Source organism: Rhipicephalus microplus, unplaced genomic scaffold (assembly GCF_043290135.1).
Source record: "Rhipicephalus microplus isolate Deutch F79 unplaced genomic scaffold, USDA_Rmic scaffold_12, whole genome shotgun sequence".
Lineage (NCBI taxonomy): Eukaryota > Metazoa > Arthropoda > Arachnida > Ixodida > Ixodidae > Rhipicephalus > Rhipicephalus microplus.
Genome location: NW_027464585.1, coordinates 24,677,863 through 24,697,112, shown reverse-complemented (window position 1 = coordinate 24,697,112; position 19,250 = coordinate 24,677,863).

Genomic DNA, 19,250 nt, shown 5'->3' with positions numbered 1-19,250 from the left:
AAAAAACACTGTTTCAGTTTGTTAACGCGATGAAACGGCTTGAGGCGCGCGACATGCACGACTTCAGGTCGCGATCGGCGTCGTTGAGAGTTCGTCATGCCGTCGGGGACAACCTCATAATCAAGTGGGCCGAGACGTCGAACCACCCTGTACGGTCCGAAGTAGCGTCGCAGAAGCTTTTCACTTAGTCCACGTCGGCGTATCGGCGTCCACACCCAAACACGTTCACCGGGCTGGTATTCCACGAAACGTCGTCGAAGGTTGTAACGGTGGCTGTCTGTCGTCTGTTGATTCTTGATACGGAGACGCGCAAGTTGTCGGGCTTCTTCGGCACGTTGAAGGTACTCGATCACATCGAGGCTTTCTTCGTCGGTGACGCTGGGTAACATGGCATCGAGCGTCGTTGCCGGGCTCCTTCCGTAGACCAATTTGTATGGAGATATCTGCGTCGTCTCCTGCACCGCCGTGTTGTATGCGAAGGTCACATACGGAAGAATGGCGTCCCACGTCTTGTGTTCGACATCGACGTACATTGACAGCATGTCGGCGATCGTCTTCTTAAGCCGCTCGGTGAGGCCGTTGGTCTGTGGGTGGTACGCTGTCGTCCGGCGGTGGTTTGTTTGGCTGTATGCCAAGATCGCTCGAGTTAAATCGTAATGCCGTTCTGTTTTCCGTGCATCGGGACGAACTCCAGACTTGCTGATAACGTGCCCCAGAAACAAGAGCTCCTCATACGCAAATCTGCACTTTTCTAGCTTCAGAGCGAGTCCGGACGTCTTGATGGCTTGAAGTACAGCTTCAAGGCGCCGAAGATGCTCGTCGAAACTCGAGGAAAACACGACGACGTCGTCCAAGTACACAAGGCAAGTCCGCCACTTCAATCCTGCCAGTGCTGTATCCATAACGCGTTGAAAAGTTGCAGGCGCTGAGCAAAGGCCGAAGGGCATCACCTTAAACTCCAAGAGGCCGTCCGGTGTTATAAATGCCCTCTTCTCTCGGTCTCTTTCGTCGACTTCGATTTCCCAATAGCCAGTCTTGACGTCCATTGACGAAAAGTACTTGGTGTTATGGAGCCGATCAAGTGCGTCGTCTATTCGTGGGAGAGGATACACGTCCTTTCTTGTGATTTTGTTCAGGCGGCGATAGTCGACGCAGAAACGTAGGGTCCCATTCTTTTTCTTCACTAACACCCCGGGGGATGTCCATGGGCTCTTAGACGGCTGGATAATGTCATCCCGCAGCATTTCATCAACTTGTCTCTTCATGGCCTCACGTTCTCGCGTCGAAACCCTGTACGGACTCTGACGGAGTGGTCTGGCATTTTCTTCGGTTATGATGCGGTGTTTCGTGATTGGGGTCTGCCGAATTTTTGATGACGACGAAAAGCAATCTTCGTATTGCAGGAGCAGGGCCTTGAGCTGTTCTTGCTTATCGTTCGGAAGTCTGGGATTGACGTCGAAAGCTGTGGGAGAGGCTTCGTTCCTCTGAGCAGGTTCCGCTGAATCGGCGAGGGCGAAAGCACTGGTGGCTTCGACAATTTCTTCAATGTATGCGACCGTTGTTCCTTTGTTCACATGTTTGTACTCATTGCTGAAATTCGTGAGCATAACTGTTGCTTTGCCTCCCCGCAGCTCTGCAATTCCTCTTACGACGCAAATATTTCGGGTGACCAACAGATGCTGACTGCCTTCAACGACGCCTTCCAAGTGATGTGATTTAGGAGCGCCGACTGAAATAATGACGCTTGAGCGAGGCGGAATGGTGACTTGTTCTTCCAGCACATTCAAGGCATGGTGTCCTGACGGCTTGCGCGGCGATAGTGCTTCTTCTGTGGATAACGTTATCGACTTTGTTTTTAGGTTGATGACAGCACCATATGGAGGCATAAGAAATCCATGCCAAGGATGACATCTCTCGAGCAACGCTGTAGGATTACGGAGTCTGTAGGATAAATACGGCCGTTAATGGTGACTCTCGCTGTGCAGATTCCTGCAGGCGTTACGAGACGACCTCCAGCTGTGCGGATTTCAGGGCCTTTCCAAGCTGTCCTCACTTTCTTTAACCTCGCGGCGAACGGCCCACTGATGACAGAATAGTCAGCTCCAGTATCGACGAGAGCAGTCACACTGTGGCCGTCGATAAGAACGTCGAGGTCGCTAGTTCGCCGTCTCGCATTACAGATTGGGCGTGGCGTCGGGTCACGGCTGCGTCGGCTTGTTCCGCTGCTTCCATGTTGCGTCGTCAGGCGACGTTCGGTAAGTGAGCTTTCGCCGTCAGGGCTTTGCCAGGTTGGCGTTGTGTTTGGAAAGCTCCGTCGCGGCGTCGTCGTCGTCGGAGGATCTTCGGTAGTTCGTCGCACAGCAACCGCACCTCCACCGGTTGCTACCCTTAGTTTCCCGGATACGGGCTAGGAGACCGGCCCCGCGTTGGGTCGAAGTACTGCCAGGGGTGCGGTGACATGCGGCGGCTGGGCGACGGCGAACGGGAAGGACTTCGTGGTGTCCATTGAGTTCCTGTCAGGTAGTCGGCGATGTCACGTGGCCGTTCCCCTGGCTGCGGACCTGGTGCATCGACGGCGAAGCCACGCAGTCCCATCTGTCGGTACTGGCAACGGCGGTAGGTGTGCCCGGCCTCGCCGCAGTGGTAGCACAGTGGGCGGTGGTCAGGGGTGCGCCAAACGTCGGTTTTTCTCGGCGCACTGCGCTGGCCCGCTGGCGAACGGTAGGTCGTCGGTGGGGGTGGTGGCGGCGGTGGTGTCTGGCGACGGAAGTGTGACGGGGCGGCGTTTCGGCGTGGACGGGGAGGAGCGTTGTGGCGCACTGCAGCGGCGTAGCTCATAGTTTCTGGCTCGGGCAGCGGTGTTTGGGGAATTTGAAGCGATTGCCGAACTTCTTCTCGCACAATGTCGGCGATCGAATATACTTGAGGTTGCCCCGAAGGCAACAGTTTGCGCAGCTCTTCCCGCACGACCCATGAAACGTTGGTGGTTCCCTGGGTTGATGAATTACGATCGTGGGCTGGGACGCTCCGGTTGTCACAGTCGCTGCAGTAGAGGTGATGGCCTTGGCTTTCCGCGCCTTGTCTTGTAGAAGCCCGTACTCCGGTGGGAGACCTTGCTGTCGGCGGCTTGTTCGCTGCTCTGGGTTGGCGTCGGTGTCTTCGCGACGTGGGCTGGGTTCACGGCTTGACGGGAGCGTCCGGTACATGAACGAAGCAGCACCTCCACCAGATGTCATGTTGTCGTGACGTGGCCGAAGACAGGAGACTTCGTGTCGGGATTTAACTGTTTATTTGGGCGAACCTGTGCCCGGTAAACGGAACGTCCTATTACAGCAGCAGTCTTGCACAGATAGCAGTCTCGGACTGATAGCGGCGAACGGAGCGTCGGCCTTCGATAAACAACAACTGGCAAGCGGCGAAGCGCGTCGGCATTTATATTCTTGCCATCGAATGTTCTAGCGTTATCGCTGGCGGTGGCGTAGGTTCCAGAACAATCTGTACCGTTCGCACAGTGGGCGTGATCTTATTGAAATGATCTACTACAGTCCGGAACCTTCTGGAAAACTGCAGCCGCGGTTTGCGCTGAGAATCGTGTGGTGTTTTGGGACGATAACGAAAACTTGGGAAATGGAACGTGGCCATTAGCATTGCCGGCTCCTCCCACGTTGCTAACTGGTCGTAACAAAAACCATGGATGCGCTATGCATACGTCGCGTCCGAAGAGATTCCGATTATTTTCTAACAGAGTGCTGTATTTGATTTTGTTGTTAATACTCGCGGGGGATCTTGAACTGAACCCAGGTCCTGTTAAGACACCGGAGATGGAAGTGCTGAAATGTTTGCAGAGTGGGCAGGAAACTTTAATTTTAAAATTAAACGGCATTGAATCCAGGTTCGAAAAAAATGAGAACGTACTGATGGAAGTAAAAGATAATCTTAGCCAAACTCAGAACCAGATAAGGGACATAAGCAAGATTGTAACGGAACAGGCAGCTATAATACGGCAACTCATGCAACAGGTGAAAGATCTGCAAAAGAAAACAAATGACCTCTTAAACAGAAGTCGCCGGAAAAATCTTGTTTTCTATGGCGTTGATGATAAAACCTCAGAATCCTGGGATGAATTCGAAGCTATAATAAAGAATATTTGCAAAACGAGCCTTGGAATGGAACTCGAATCTGTGGAAAGGGCACATAGCTTAGGACGCTATAATAGGAATAAGAAGAGGCCAATTATTGTTAAATTCTCATTGTACAAAGAGCGTCAGGCAGTGCTTCGCAATGCCAAAAGGTTCAAGAATTCCTAGTACAGCGTTAGCAAAGATTCCTCAAATGAGACAAGAAGTATCAGGAATAAGCTGTGGAAATATGCTAAGAGAAAAAGAGAGGATAAGAACAATAAAGTGAAGCTGAATTTTGACAAACTGATTATTAACGGCAGGGCTTTCAGGTGGGATGACGAAAAAGAAGAGGTCGTCCCAGTACGCAGGCAATAACAAACTAGAAAAAAGGAGAAATACCGATGTCAAGAACTTGTTGCCGTCATCGTGAACTGCCGAAGCGTAGTAAATAAAGTTGCTGAGCTCTTGGGCTTAATTGAGAGTGTTAACGCAGATATAGTCCTTGGTACAGAATCTTGGGTAAAGCCCTCGATTGCTGATAGTGAGGTGTTTCCGCAAAATTACGTCGTCTATCGCAACGATAGGCTCACAGCAGGTGGTGGCGTTTTTTTACTTGTTCGTTCTTGCCTACAGTCATTTGAAGTTCATTATAAGTGCGATGCACTGGAGTCTGTATGGTGCAAGATAATACTGTCTGATAACTTCGCGTTTGTGGTCGGACTGGTTTATCGCTCGCCGAGTTCAGATAGTAGCATAATGCAAACATTAGATGAAATTCTTTCTGAAGCGTCAGCCCAGACAATACTCCTAGGAGGGGATTTTAATCTGCCTGGCTTATCCTGTGGTAATGGTTTCTGTATAAGTATAAGCGAGCGCATGAACCTTGCGATGAAAAATATCGTCGACACGTTTGGTTTGACGCAGTACGTTACCACCCCTACTAGCAATGACGCTGTGTTAGACTTGTTGTTTTGTAACTCGCCGAATTTCGTAAATGACGTGACTGTTTTTCCAGGAATTAGTGATCATCTTGCTGTTGTTGCTTGTATTCGAAAGGAAAAAGTGTGTGCGAAGTTACCTACGAGTAGAAGGATCTACTTTTATGACAAGGGTGACTACGATGCAATTTCTAAAAATCATCGTAATTCGTTCCCTGTTTTCGAATGTCTTTTTGAGGAGGGCAATGTGCATGATATATGGGACAAATTTAAGAATATACTTTCCGAGTTGACAAATAGACATATCCCCAGTGTTCATTCATCACGGCTAAAAAAGAACAAACAACCATGGGTAACAGCACATATATTAAAGCTTATCAACAAAATCAAGAGGGCATGCATTCAAGAAAAGCAAATCAGTTGCTCACTTTAAAAAACTGAAGTCGATTACCCACGGATATAAGCTAAAGATAGAAAAAGCTAAAGATGATTACTTCACTGAGCTGAGCAACAAAATGAAATGAAGCCCTAAAATGTTTTGGAAGTACTTAAAACAGTGTGGCTCAGATTCGTTCTGAATGCAGGAGTTAAATTATAACGGCACGGTAATTACGAATGACGAGGATAAGGCTGCATGCCTAAACAACTTTTTCCACTCGGTATTCTTACCCAAACACAGCTGTAATTATCATAAACTATTATGAGCATTTCGCCTATGCTTCCTGTCGTGCGTAGTGTTAATGGAATTGAAAAATTATTGAAGGACGTTGATGAGAGTAAATCTAGTGGTCCAGATGGAATTTCTCCTCGTGTACTCAAGCGTTGTGCGGGGCCAATTTCTATGTCTCTACATGCAATTTTTAATGACCTTTAGCGACAGGTACCTTACCACATGACTGGAAAATTGCGCGCGTGGTACCGATACATAATGGTGGGTCCAAAAAAGACGTTGGTAATTATAGACCAATATCATTTACGTCTATCCCGTGTAAAATCCTCGGACATATTTTATACAAAGAAATAATAACTCATTTAAACAAGCACAAGGTACTAATCAACGAGCAGCATGGATTTAGCAGAGGGCTGTCTTGCACAACACAATTAGTCGAATTTTATCATGATGTAATATCGGGCGTAGATACTGCAGGACAGGTTGACGGTGTGTTCTTGGATTTTCGGAAAGCGTTTGACAGGTGTCACATTCACTCTTGCTGTTTAAGCTTACCACCCTGAACATTGATAAGACTGTTTTTAAATGAATCGAATGTTACCTTTCCCAAAGAACACAAACCGTAGTACTGAATTGAATATGCTCCTAATACACCGATGTTACTCAGGGGTCCCACAAGGCTCCGTCCTGGGTCCGCTATTGTTTTTAATTTATGTTAATGATATCTCTGCAGGAATTTGATCTTCTATACGGTTGTTTGCGAATGACTGTGTTGTGTACAGAAAAATGTTTGATCACAATGATGTATTAGAACTTCAGAAAGACTTATCGCTCATTTATAGCTGGGGTACCAAATGGAAAATGAATATGAATATAACAAAGGGTGTACATATTTCATTTACCAAAAAGATGAAACCATTTCAGTCACAATACCATCTGAACAATGTACAGTTGAAACAAGAGAGTACATATAAGTACCTAGGTATAATACTATCATCTGAATGTTCATGAAGGCCTCAGGTTGACACTCTCATAGCCAAAGCTGGTAAGGCCTTAAATTTCATTCAAAGAAACCTGCGATGTTCGCATGTGAATTTAAAACGTATGGCATACACTACTTGTATCAGACCTATCTTAGAATACGGTTGTGTCGTGTGGGACCCCGCTGAGGTAACCTTCATTGCTGCTCTGGAACAATTACAAAATCGTGCTGCCAGGTTCCTCTTGGGATGGTACGGAAGGGGGGAGAGCTGCACTGCAATGAAGGCTGAGCTAGGGTGGGAGTGTCTTTCTGACCGCCGCCAGAAGCAGAGATTAAAACTTTTTTACTGCATTTACTACAATAAAACTGGAAAATTAATGGAAAATTAAACCTGCACAACCCTCATTACACTTCAAAACGTTTTGATCATCGTTGCAAAATTCGGGAATACCCAGCTAAAACGAACATGCATGCCAATCCATTTTTTCCTAAAACGATTAAACAGTGGAACAGGCTAACTGAAATGCAAGTACATAGTGGGAACGAAGGTATATTTTATTCACTGCTGTAAACCCGTGTTGTAGCCTGAACGAAGATGTATTGATGTGTGAACAAAATTCTGCTATGTGTGTTAACGAAAATGTAATTCAGTGATTTATGTGTGAACAAAGTTGTATTGTGTGTGTGAACGGAGATGTACGTCATTTGTTGATGTAACCCCCCTGCTATAACGCCTTCGGGCGCTGCGGGGTGTCTGATGAATAAAGAATAAAAAATGAATACGCGAACTCAGAACCAGAAAAAGGACATCACGGAGACTGTAACAGAACAGGCAGTTATATTACGACAACTCATGAAACAGGTGAAAGATCTTCAGAAGAAAACATAAGACCTCGAAAACAGATGTCGCCGGAAAATTTTTTTTCTATGGCGTTGATGATGAAACATCAGAATCCTGAGATGAATCTGAAGCTATAATAAAGATAATTTGCAGGACGAGCCTTGCAATGAAGCTTGAATCTGTGGAAAGAACACATTGCTTAGAATGCTAAAATGAGAATAAAAAGACGCCAATTATTGTTAAATTCTCATATATAAAGAACGCCAGGCAGTGCTTCCTAATGCAAAAAGATTCAATAATTTGCAGTATAGCGTTAGCGAGGCCCACTTGCCTGAGACGAGAAGTGTGAGGAATGAGCAGTTGAAATATGCTAAGGCGAAAACAGAGGACAAGAACAATAAAGTGAAGCTAAATTTCGACAAACTAATCTATAAGGGCAGGGCTTTCAGGTAGCATGAAGAAAAAGAAAGGGCTGTCCCAGTACGCAGGCAATTACAAACTAGAAAAAAAAAGAAATACTAATGTCAGGAACTTGTTGCAGTTATTGCGAACTGCCGAAGCGTAGTTAATAAAGCTGCTAAGCTTTCGGGCTTACTTGAAAGTGTCAACGCTGACATAATCCTTGGTACAGAATCTTTTTTGAAGCCCTCGATTGGTAATAGTGAGGTGTTTCCGCAAAATTATGTCATCTATCTCAAAGATAGGCCCAAAGCAGGTGGTGGCGTCTTTTTGCTTGTCCGCTCCTCTTTACAATCAATGGAACTTGATTATAAGCGCGGCGCACTGTAGTCTGTATAGTTCGAAATTATCCTGCCGGATAACTTCAATTTCTTGGTCGGAGTGATTTATTGCTCGCCGAGCTCAGATATTAGCATAATGCGAACATTGCATGAAATTCTTTCTGAAGCGCCAGCGCAGACAGTGCTTCTCGGCTGATTTTCGTCTGTCTGGCTTATCTTGGGGTAATGATTCGTGTAAAACTTTGAGCGGGCACAACTACCTTGCGATGAAAATTGTCGTCGACACGTTTGGTTTGACGCAGTACGTTGACTGATTGATTGATTTGTGGGGCTTAACGTCCCAAAACCACCATTTGATTATGAGAGACCCCGTAGTGGAGAGCTCCGGAAATTTTGACCACCTGGGGTTCTTTAACGCGCTCCCAAATCTGAGTACATGGGTCTACAACATTTCCGCCTCCATCAGAAATGCAGCCGCCACAGCCGGGATTTGATCCCGCGACCTGCGGGTCAGCAGCCGAGTACTTTAGCCACTGGACCACCATGGCGGGGCTTGACGCAGTACGTTTCCGCCCCTACTCGCAATGACGCAGTGTTAGACTTGCTGTTTTGTAACATACTGAATGTCGTCAGTAATGTGACTGGAATTCGAGAAATTATTAACTATCTTGCGTTTGTGGCTTGTAGCTAAAATTAAAAGGTGTGTGGGGAATTACCTACGAGTAGAAGGATCTACTTTTACGAGAAGGGCGACAGACACTTTTGAAAAAACGTCCACCATAGGAATGGTGAATTCCACCATCCACCTTTTTGGTGGATTATGGTGGTGGAAATGTTGGTGGCACATGGTGTATGGTGGAGCGGATGGTGGATGGCGCGCTCCAGCCGGCAATGCTGAAGCACGAAGCAGCGTAAAAACTTCCGTGACGAGCGGCCACTAAAGAAATAATAAAAATAGTTGTATTAAAAAACGATGTAGAAAGCACCTGTAAAAAAGTGGGTAACTGCCCAGAATCAAACCTGCCACCTTTGACTCTTTAACTAAGAACACTAACCACTGCGCCACAAGGATGGCAACTTTGGTGTTAAAGAAGTAGTCAACTAACAAAGCCACTGTTTAACTTCAGTTCTGTTCGTCGCTTACTCGGGATGGACGGTATCTGCACGTGCTACTAAATGTTGCACATTTAATAAACACAAACAACTGCTGCCTGTAACGATTGCCACTGCGATAATGGCAAGAGCACTATGTTTTTGTCACAGTTTACAACCGAAAAAAAAATGACCGCAGTTTCCCAAGTGGAAACACTGCTTAGCATGCGGAGCATATATGTTGAAGTGCGATAAATGTGGTTCGTAATTTGCGACATGCGTGTGTGTTATGAGTGAACACGAGTGAACACGCACGCATGTGTGCTGCGAAAGACGATGTTTATTGATGAGACGCTTTGAGTATTTTGAGCAAGACGGCTTTATGTTCCGTAAAGTGAAGGGTGAGTGGGTCTGGTTGTAGTGGTCGAAGGTCGAAAAGACGTGGTCAATGCACGTCCCGCGAACCGTGGTCGGATGATGTTTGCCGTCGTGCGTTGCTCGTTTCAGCGAGTGCCGCGATTCCATGTAGTCGACCACCCAATCATCCTTGATGGCGTCGACGTTGAAGTCGCCAACTATCACGAAGGGTAGTCGTTGCGGTCATTGTTTCAGGTATTCTTCCACGGCTTCGTCGACGTACTTCTCCACGGCGGCACGCGATAGGTTGGGCGTGAGGTACAATGGTGAGCACTGTTATGGTGAACACGCGAGCGCGTGGCCGACGGCACTGTCAGCGCCTCGTTACGGTCATCACTGAAAACACTGAGCATGCGCATCACGCCTTCCGCGAAATAGTTGTTCCACCGCGCGCATGACGTCATGAATGCACTTGTTTGCCGTCTGCTAGCCGCATTTTTGTTTTCTAAGCCCATGCATCCTGCATTTTAAGATTTCTTTAAACATCTTTGCTTGAACAAAGCAAGACAAAAAAAACTTGTATATCTATGGGGGCGTGTCTATTCGTTCCCTTCAAAGTTGTTGTGCATGCAACGCCGTATATAAAACAACCAAACATCTTTAGCAGCCGTGCATTCTGTCGCCAGATTGCATTATGGCTAGGGTTCCTGATGATGGACGGCGCTCAATCGTCGATCTTTCCCTGAAAGGTTATCCCCAGCGTTATATTGGCGCTTTAGTTAATAGGCCCCTGAAGACTGTGAACAGGACAATTCAAGCCTACAAGTATGAAGGTCGCATTCAGGATGCACCCCGCCCTAAAGCTACCACAGACGATGAAGACGCCCTCATAGTTACTACTGCTGTTCGTAACCCTTTCTTGCCAGCCTCAGCAATACGCGAGGACTTGTAACTGGACGTTGCGGACACAACTGTTCGACGTCACCTGGGTTCTTCGGGCCTTCGTAGTCGTGTAGCAGCGCAGAAGCCACTACTAACGGCGGCACACAAGGACGCACGACGGCAGTTTGCTGAGTTGCAAGACGCATGGACATCAGAGGAGTGGGGTCGCGTCATCTTTTCGAATGAGTCGAAATTTTTGACGCGACAAGACAAAGCAAACTTCCTGCTTTGAAAAGCAATTGTTTTTATAACGTCAAAATGCCACGCAGAAACGAAACAGACAACGTGCAAGGTGTTTCTGCCAGTGGGAGATCGAGTGTGAGAGCGTGGGGTGCTGTTTCAAGATATGGTTTAGGGCCCCTGCAACGTATACGTGGACACTTATCGTCGGAACAATACTGCAACATTTTGAACAATGTGCTGTTGCCATATGCGAGCAGTTTATTCGCTGACGGGGTTCACCTGTTCCAACAGGACCGGTCACCGTTACACGCGGCGTGGGCTGTCAAGGAGTTCCAGGCGGAGCAGCACATGCAGCTACTGGAATGGCATCCGAAAGGAGTGAACCTGAATGTGATAGAAAACGTGTGAGGCCGTCTGAAAGCTTCTTTCGCAAGGAAGCCCCTTTATTCCGCGACTTCGGACCAGTTGTGGGCGCAAGTCAGCAACGAGTGGGAAAGGCTGAATGCCGATCGGGAATATATTCGATCACTTTACGACTCGTTACCGTCCAGAATAGCTGCAGTCGTTGCTGTAAGTGGTCACATGACTCGCTATTAGATTTGCTCATGTTTTTATATTTGTTCTCATGGTCTTGTTTAACTTGAATTGCAAAAATGCAATTTTTTTGAATAAAAAGTCTAATAATTATCCCTCCTACACTCACTTTTTTCCTTCACGCGCCAATCTTCAATCCAGATGGACTTTGAAATGCAGAAGGTATGAGCTCAGCGAACAAAAAACGCGGCTAGCAGGCGACGAACAAGCGTATCGATGACCTGATGCGCACGGTGGAAAGATTGTATCGCAAAGCAGATGCTGCGCATGTGCAATGTTTCCAACGATGGCTGTTACGTGCCGCTGATAGTGCCGTCGGCCACGCGCTCGCATGTTCACCCTAACAGTGCTAACCAGTGTACATCGTCATGACGTCAACTCCACAGACGCTAACGATCGGCCTCGCGGCGTCGACGCTTGCACACGGCTTCACCGTCCGGACTCTCTTGCCTATGGATATGCCTCGCAGCGGCTTCGCGTTCTCGAAGCTGGTAATCTTTCGCTCAACGTTGACGTATCGCAGCTGCTTTGCGTCGGGGATCCTCCGCTCGACGCTGACGTCTCGCAGCTGCTTCACGTTCCTGGAGCTGGGGATCTTCCGCTCGACGCCGACGTTTGCGTTCCGCACCGCGAGCTCTTCTCAGCGCGGCCTTGTCCACGGACGAAGTGTCTGCGGAATCGCTTGCGGTTCCGCCAACACATTGACTGACGCAATAGGAAGGAACGCCAGTGTGTTTGCGGATTCGTTAACATACATTTTCACCGGTGACATCGGACGTGGAGCAACCGCACAAACCAACCGACGAAGGGCGGCGCGCCCCGACACTCGGTTATTTATAACGAGCGCCGACCCCGGCCTGCGCATGCGCGCGTTAGCATACAGCTAGCGCACCTAAAACTAAAGGTCGTGAGGCGCGCGGAGGGGAGAAGCGAGTGCCGCGCGCGCTGTGTTGAGAGGAGGAAGGGATGCACAGATGGCAGGTGGAGGAGGAGGGTAGGCTGCAGACGGCGACGGCGCATGACTAGCCCCTAGTATACCATGCTCCGCATGTAAAAAACAACTCAGTGGACTGAGAAGCAGATACCCTATCGGAAAAAAACGAATGGTGGGCATGGTGGAAACCACCACCCACCATTATAGTGGATTAATGTAGTGGGTGAATGGTGGGAAATGCCCACCATGGCGCATGGTGGGTATGGTGGGTGCTGCAGTGCCGGCAACACTTGAGCGCGAAATGACGTCAGAATCACCGTGACGAGCTGCCACAAAAAATAAAAAAGAATTATATAAAAACGGTATAAAAAACACCCGTCCAGTAAAAAGAAAACAAGGTGCTACGGAGGATCAAACGTGCAACCTGCGGATTCCCATTCAAAGACGCTAACCACTGCACCACACCAACGCGACGTTGATTGTGTGTTAAATACTTAGTTGCCATACAAACTTAAGAATCAACTTAAGTTATGTTTGTCGTGTACACAACATAGACAAGATCTACACCTGCTACTAAATATTTCACATTTATTAAACACAAGAAACTTCGGCCTGTAACGATTGCCACTATGTTAATGACACTAATGCTATTTTTTTACAATTCACAACTTCAAAAAAAAAAAAACCAGTGGACTGGGGAGCAGCAACAGTTTAACAGCGGGGTCTGCCAAGTTTATTATCCGTTTCGCGCTCGTTTTAAAGGGCGACATCTGCTCACGCTTTATGACACTTCTAGGCTCATTTCATAGATACGCCCGCCTAATTTATTTGATTGAGTATTGGGACGCTTTTCGCGCAATCTAGAGGGTGGTCGCGCCAGCGCAATTCTGTAGCTCTTTCGCTAAAGCAACAACTACATAACGGCTTGGCCAAAACGAATGCACTGTGCCGGAAACATTACGCTATCATATTGGTTCACCAAGCACACGAATTGCCTTGTCTGAGTTCTCGTACAAAAGCTAGAGAAGTGCCGGCGAGTGTGATCGGCGGCTGTTGGTGAGAAGACACTTAATTACGTTCTCTGGGAGTGCTTTAATCGCGTCGCATCGATGTTTGTTGCTTCTTGAGCGGACACCATACACAATGAAAAATGCTTCATTTAGGTTAATTGATGCCATATGGCTGCGCTGTATTGTCATACTTAATCGTCGTAATCATGTATTCTGAAACCCGGAAGCATGGATAACACAATTGTACGGGCTCGGCCAGTAGGCCTAACCTTTGGTGGAAATCATGGTGGTAGAACATGTAGTGTACAGATCCCAGCTTGGTACACTATATAAATTGCACGCCATTATAAGCCCACCCATCATCTGCTTACTGCTTCCCAGCATTATCGCGATGGTGGGCAGAGCTTCTCAGCTTGGTACACCATGTGGCCCACCATAACAAGCAGCACCCATCATCTGCTTTGTGCTTCCCAGCATTATCGCAATGGTGGGAAGAGTTTCTCAGCTTAGTACAGCATGTAGCTCACCATAATAAGCAGCACCCACCATATGCTTAGGGCTTCCCAGCATTATCGCAATGGTGGGCAGAGTGTCCCATTATTGCCCACTATCTAGCCTCTGCTTTCCACCATCATTTCCACTTTACCCATCATCTGTACACTATACCACCCAGTATGTCCCAGCATAACCACCATATTTTCCACTACGTCCCCCCATAGCCATCATAAATTCCACCATGCCCAATATTACTTCCACCATGCCCACTATTATTTCCACTACTCCCACCATGTTTTCCAGTATCCACCATGGCAATTTTTCCGATAGGGTAGAGTTTATCTGTGGTTACTGCCAAGTTTAATATCCGTTTTTCGCTCCTCCCAAAGGGCGATATCAGTTTACACTTTATGACGCTTCTATGCTCATTCGATTGATACGCCCACACAATTAATTTTGATGTTTTTCGCGCGACGCATGGTGCAGTCGTGTCAGCGCACCGCTGTTATTCGGCCGTTAGAAACAACTACATACCGGCTGGGCCAAAACGAATGCAGTGTGCCAGAAATTATATGCTATCATAATGGTTCAGTATAAGCATACGAATTGACGTGTCTATGTTCTCGCATAAGCGCCAGTGAAGTACCGGTGAGTGCGACCGGCGGTTGTCGGTGAGGGGAGGCGTACATTTGGTGGAAGTGCTGCAAGCGCGTCGCATCGATATTTGTCGCTTCTTGTGCGGACACCGTACACAACAAAAAAGGCTTAAATTAGGTTAAAAGATGCCGCAGCTGTGCTGTATTGCCATTTCTACTCGTCGAAATTGTGTATTTAAAACCCAGATGCGCGGATAACACTTGTACAGGTTCGGTTGGTATGACTAACCTTTGGTGGAAATCATGGTGGTAGAACAGAAGGCTGAAAGTCAAATTCGCTGGGGATCATCTGGGCGCATGTCGAAAGAAAAAATTTACGCATATTCGCACGCACTTTGTTAACCTAAAGGTATAGCTTAAACAATAGTGTGCAAGAATTACCAGAGTTGCGTTCTAGCGTGGCGACAACAAGTGACCACAGTGTTCTGCTCTAACATTGAAAGAGGCAATTGCGAACTGGGGCCCATTTATTTGTCGACAACTTCGCACCGACGTAAAACATTTATTGTCATGTTCACAGCGACACCTCTAGTCTTCTAAACATCACAACAAAGAAACACATCGCGGGTGTCAAACTGATGTAAGTACGGGCGCGAAGTGTAAACATATTCCCGGCCACATATTTTATGCTCCACAAAAACTCAAGCGTTAGTTTCGCTAACACCACAAGATTGAAAAAAAAAACGTGCTAGAAAGCGTCATGAGCGGCATTGGTTTCTTTTGACCATAAACATATATCTCTGCGCATTCAACAAAGAAACTCTACAAATAAGTGATTTAACATACTGCCTGGTGCTTTTTCATCATGCCACCATCGTACACCAAGCTTTCATCATGCCTCCGTCATCCACCTTGCTCACCAAGACTTCTACCAAACACGTTTTACCTCGCAACTATGAGCCGGAATTTTCCACTGTCGCCACCATTGGCTCGCCACCTCCACCACCATCTGCCGTCATTTTTCCACTCTCGCCGCAATCAGCCATTATGCCCACTACATTTTCCCCAATATACACTAATATTTCCGCCATATCCACTATTATTTCCATCATATGCACCAACGATTCCAGCATCCACCAACCCTGGATTTTCAATAGGGTACAATGCTATTTCTGAAAAACTCCATAATTCGTTCCTTGTTTTCGAGTGCCTTTTTGAGGAGGGTAGTGTGCATATTATATGGGACAAATCTGATACTATATTATCTGAGTTAACAAATGCACATAAACCTGGTGTTGATTTTTTACAGCTAAAAAGCACGAACAGCTTGGGTAATAGCACCCATATTACTACTTATAAACAAAAGGAAGAGGGCGTTTCGCGCATTCAAGAAAAGGAAATCATTAACTCGCTTAGAAAAACTAAAGTCGATTACCCACGTATATAAGCTAAAGATAGAAAAAGCTAATGATGATTATTTCACTGAGCTGAGAAGCAAAATGAAATCAAATTTTAAAATGTTTTGGAAGTACTTAAAACAGTGTGGCTCAGAGTCCTTTGTAATACTGGACTTCCATTTTAATGACGAGCCAATTACGGATGACGGGGTTAAATCTAGATGTCTGTACAACTTTCTCCACTAGGTATTCTTACCCAAACACAGGTGTGATTATCAACCAACTATTATGAGCATTTCGCTTATGCTTCCTGCTGAGCCTATAGTTAATGAAATGGAAAAATTGTTGCAGGACGTGGATGAGAGTAAATATAGTGGCCAGATGAAATTTCTCCGCGTGTACTCGAGAGTTGTACAGAGCCAATTTCTGCGTACCTTTTTGGAATTTTAAAAAATTCTTAGAGACAGGTAGTCTACCTTAAGACTGGAAAATTGCGCACGTGGCACCGAGACCTAAGGGTGGTTCCAAAAAAGACGTTGGTAACTATAGACCAATATCACTTACGTCTATTCACTGTACTCGAACACATTCAAAACAAACAAACAATAAATCATTTACACAAGCATAAGGTTCTAATCAACGAGCAGCAAGAAATTCGCAGAGGGCTGTCTTGCACAAAACAATTGCTAAAACTTCATTACGATGTAATATCATGTTTAGATAATGTAGGACAGGTGTCACATGGAGTCGACATGGTGTCACATGGAGTCTCGCTAATTAAACTTCCCACCATAAACATTGATAAGACTGTGTTAAAATGGATCAAATGCTATCTTTCTCAAAGAACACAAACTGTACTATTAAGTGTAAAATACTCCGAATATGCAGTTGTAACCTCAGAAGTCCCACAGGGCTTTGCTGCGGGTCCACTACTCTTTTTACTTTATATCAACGATATCTCTGCAGGAATTTCATCTTCTATACGATTGTTTGCGGATGACTGTGTTCTCTACAGAAAAATTATTGATCTAGAAGATACAGCATAGCTTTAAAAACATCACTGATTCATAGCTGGTGTATCAAATGGAAAATGACTTTATATATAACAAAGTGTGTACTTATTTCATTTACTAAAGATATGAAACCATTTCAGTCAAGGTATCATATAAACAATATACAGTTGAAACAAGATAGTATGTATAAATATCTAGGAATACTACTATCATCTGAGTGTTCATGGAGGCCTCAGGTTGACACTCTCATAGCCAAAGCTGCTAAGGCCTTAAATTTTATGCAAAGGAACCTGCGATGTCGGCATGTGAATTGAAAACGCATGGCATACACTACTTTGATAAGACCGATCTTGAAATACGGTTGGGTCGTGAGGGACCCCGCCGAGGTAACCTTCATTGCTGCTCTTGAACAAATTCACAATCACGCTGCTAGGTTCGTCTTGGGACGGTACGAATGGTGTGAGAGCTGCACTGCAATGAAGGCTGAGTTAGGATGGGATTGTCTTGCTGAACGCGGCCTCAAACAGAGATTGAAGTTTCTTTACTTGATCTGCAATAATAAAACTGGAATTAATAGAGGTATTTATCTACACGAACCTCATTACGCATCGAAACGTTTTGATCATAGATGCAAGATCCTGGAATACCAAGCTAAAACGAACATGTATGCCAATTCATTTTTTTCCTAGAACAATTAAACAGTGAAATAAGCTAACTGAAAAGCAAGTACATAGTGCGAATGAAGATGTATTTTTTTCAATGCTGTAATTCCATGCTGTAAGCTGAACGAATATGTATTTATGTGTAAAATTCCTGAATTATGTGTGTGAATAAAGGTGTATTTCAGTTATTGATGTTTTTTCGTGCGTACAATAATGTACGTCATTCATTGATGTAACCCACCCCCCCACTATAACGCCTTTGGGTGCTGCGGGGTACTTTATGAATAAAGAATAAAGAACCATAGCGACGAAACTCAAAGGCTAGCCAAGACCTACGATTCTCCCCTCTGCAAGATAAGGGCGTGCCATTGAACGTACACCTCCTTATTCTCTACCTGGGCCAAAGTAGGCCTGAGAGATGAGAGCCGCCGCGCGCTTATTGCGTCATCTTACTGATAATGCCAAAAACTCAATAGTCCTCCCCCCCCCCCCCCCCTTCCGAGATGCCCGCCAACAGAGGTAAGAGTGGATATGAATAGCTTGCCGTTCGAGCGTTGAAGGAGGTACGTGGCTGAGTAGTTAACGCTTCGTATTCGCGGCGCGGTGGTAGCACGTTCGATTCCGCGCGCTGGAGTCTCTTCTTTTTCTGAGATTTTTTTTCTTTCGAAAATGCGTTTTCTTATATAGAGATACGTATTCATGACAGTGCATAGCTTCAACGCCAACGCTGGTGCCGGCGGCGAAATCATGCCGAGAGTGTCCATATAATTGCTATCGCAATAAAAACAAATTGGCCACGTATCTCCATTTATACTGCAAATGTCATCGAGAGACGATAGTCTTGCGTGTGGAGAGAGCGAACAAAACATTTATTTGATGTTCTGCTCAAGAAAAGCGATGAATGGTATTCTGGAGGCGCTACGTTAGAGTGCCGCGAGCATGCAGCGGAGGCGAACGAGCGCATCAAGTCACGTCACACGTGAGACATGAGTACCATCTGGCAGTTTTTTTTTTCAAAAACAAAGCGCTTGGCCCTGAGACGGGTGTGCGCGCCCACCTCAGAGGTGATAAGGTGTAGAACGCAAGGCGACGGCTAGGTGCCACCACCGTCTCGTTTTAGCAATGCGTTGAAAACACTCGCCTTGGTGTGCGAGCGTTGGTTAGTCAGTGCAGCGTGATAAGCGCTATGGTCCTTAAGGGACATTTGTGTATGACTCTTCTAGTTAAAGACGCACATGCAGAATATAAACGTGTTGTTATGGTGCCCAAGACACGCGCAATAATTGCTTTTTAATCGACGATTCCACAAGTGTGAACGCTGAAACTTGAGTAACATAAGTGGGCGCTGCGGATGGGGTCATCAATTTAAATTTAAAGAGTGGGCACGACAGAGGCGCCGAGAGAGTGGGCACGACAGAGGCGCCGAGAGCATGATTCTCAGGAACCCCTTCTTGCTTGTTATTCAGGTGCTGCTTCATGTTCGTGCCATCTGCGCATCGGCGTTCCCTTGTACCGAGACGCAAGCAGCAAGATATGCTGCCTGGAGCACGTATCCGCCCGTGTACGGGATCGACACCAATTCTTCAAGCCTGCGCACTACTACTCCGTCCCTGGCGGCGCATCGAGTACCACCATCAGCCACGTCATCGACACCAACGGATATAAGAAGAAGCGCTCGGCCGG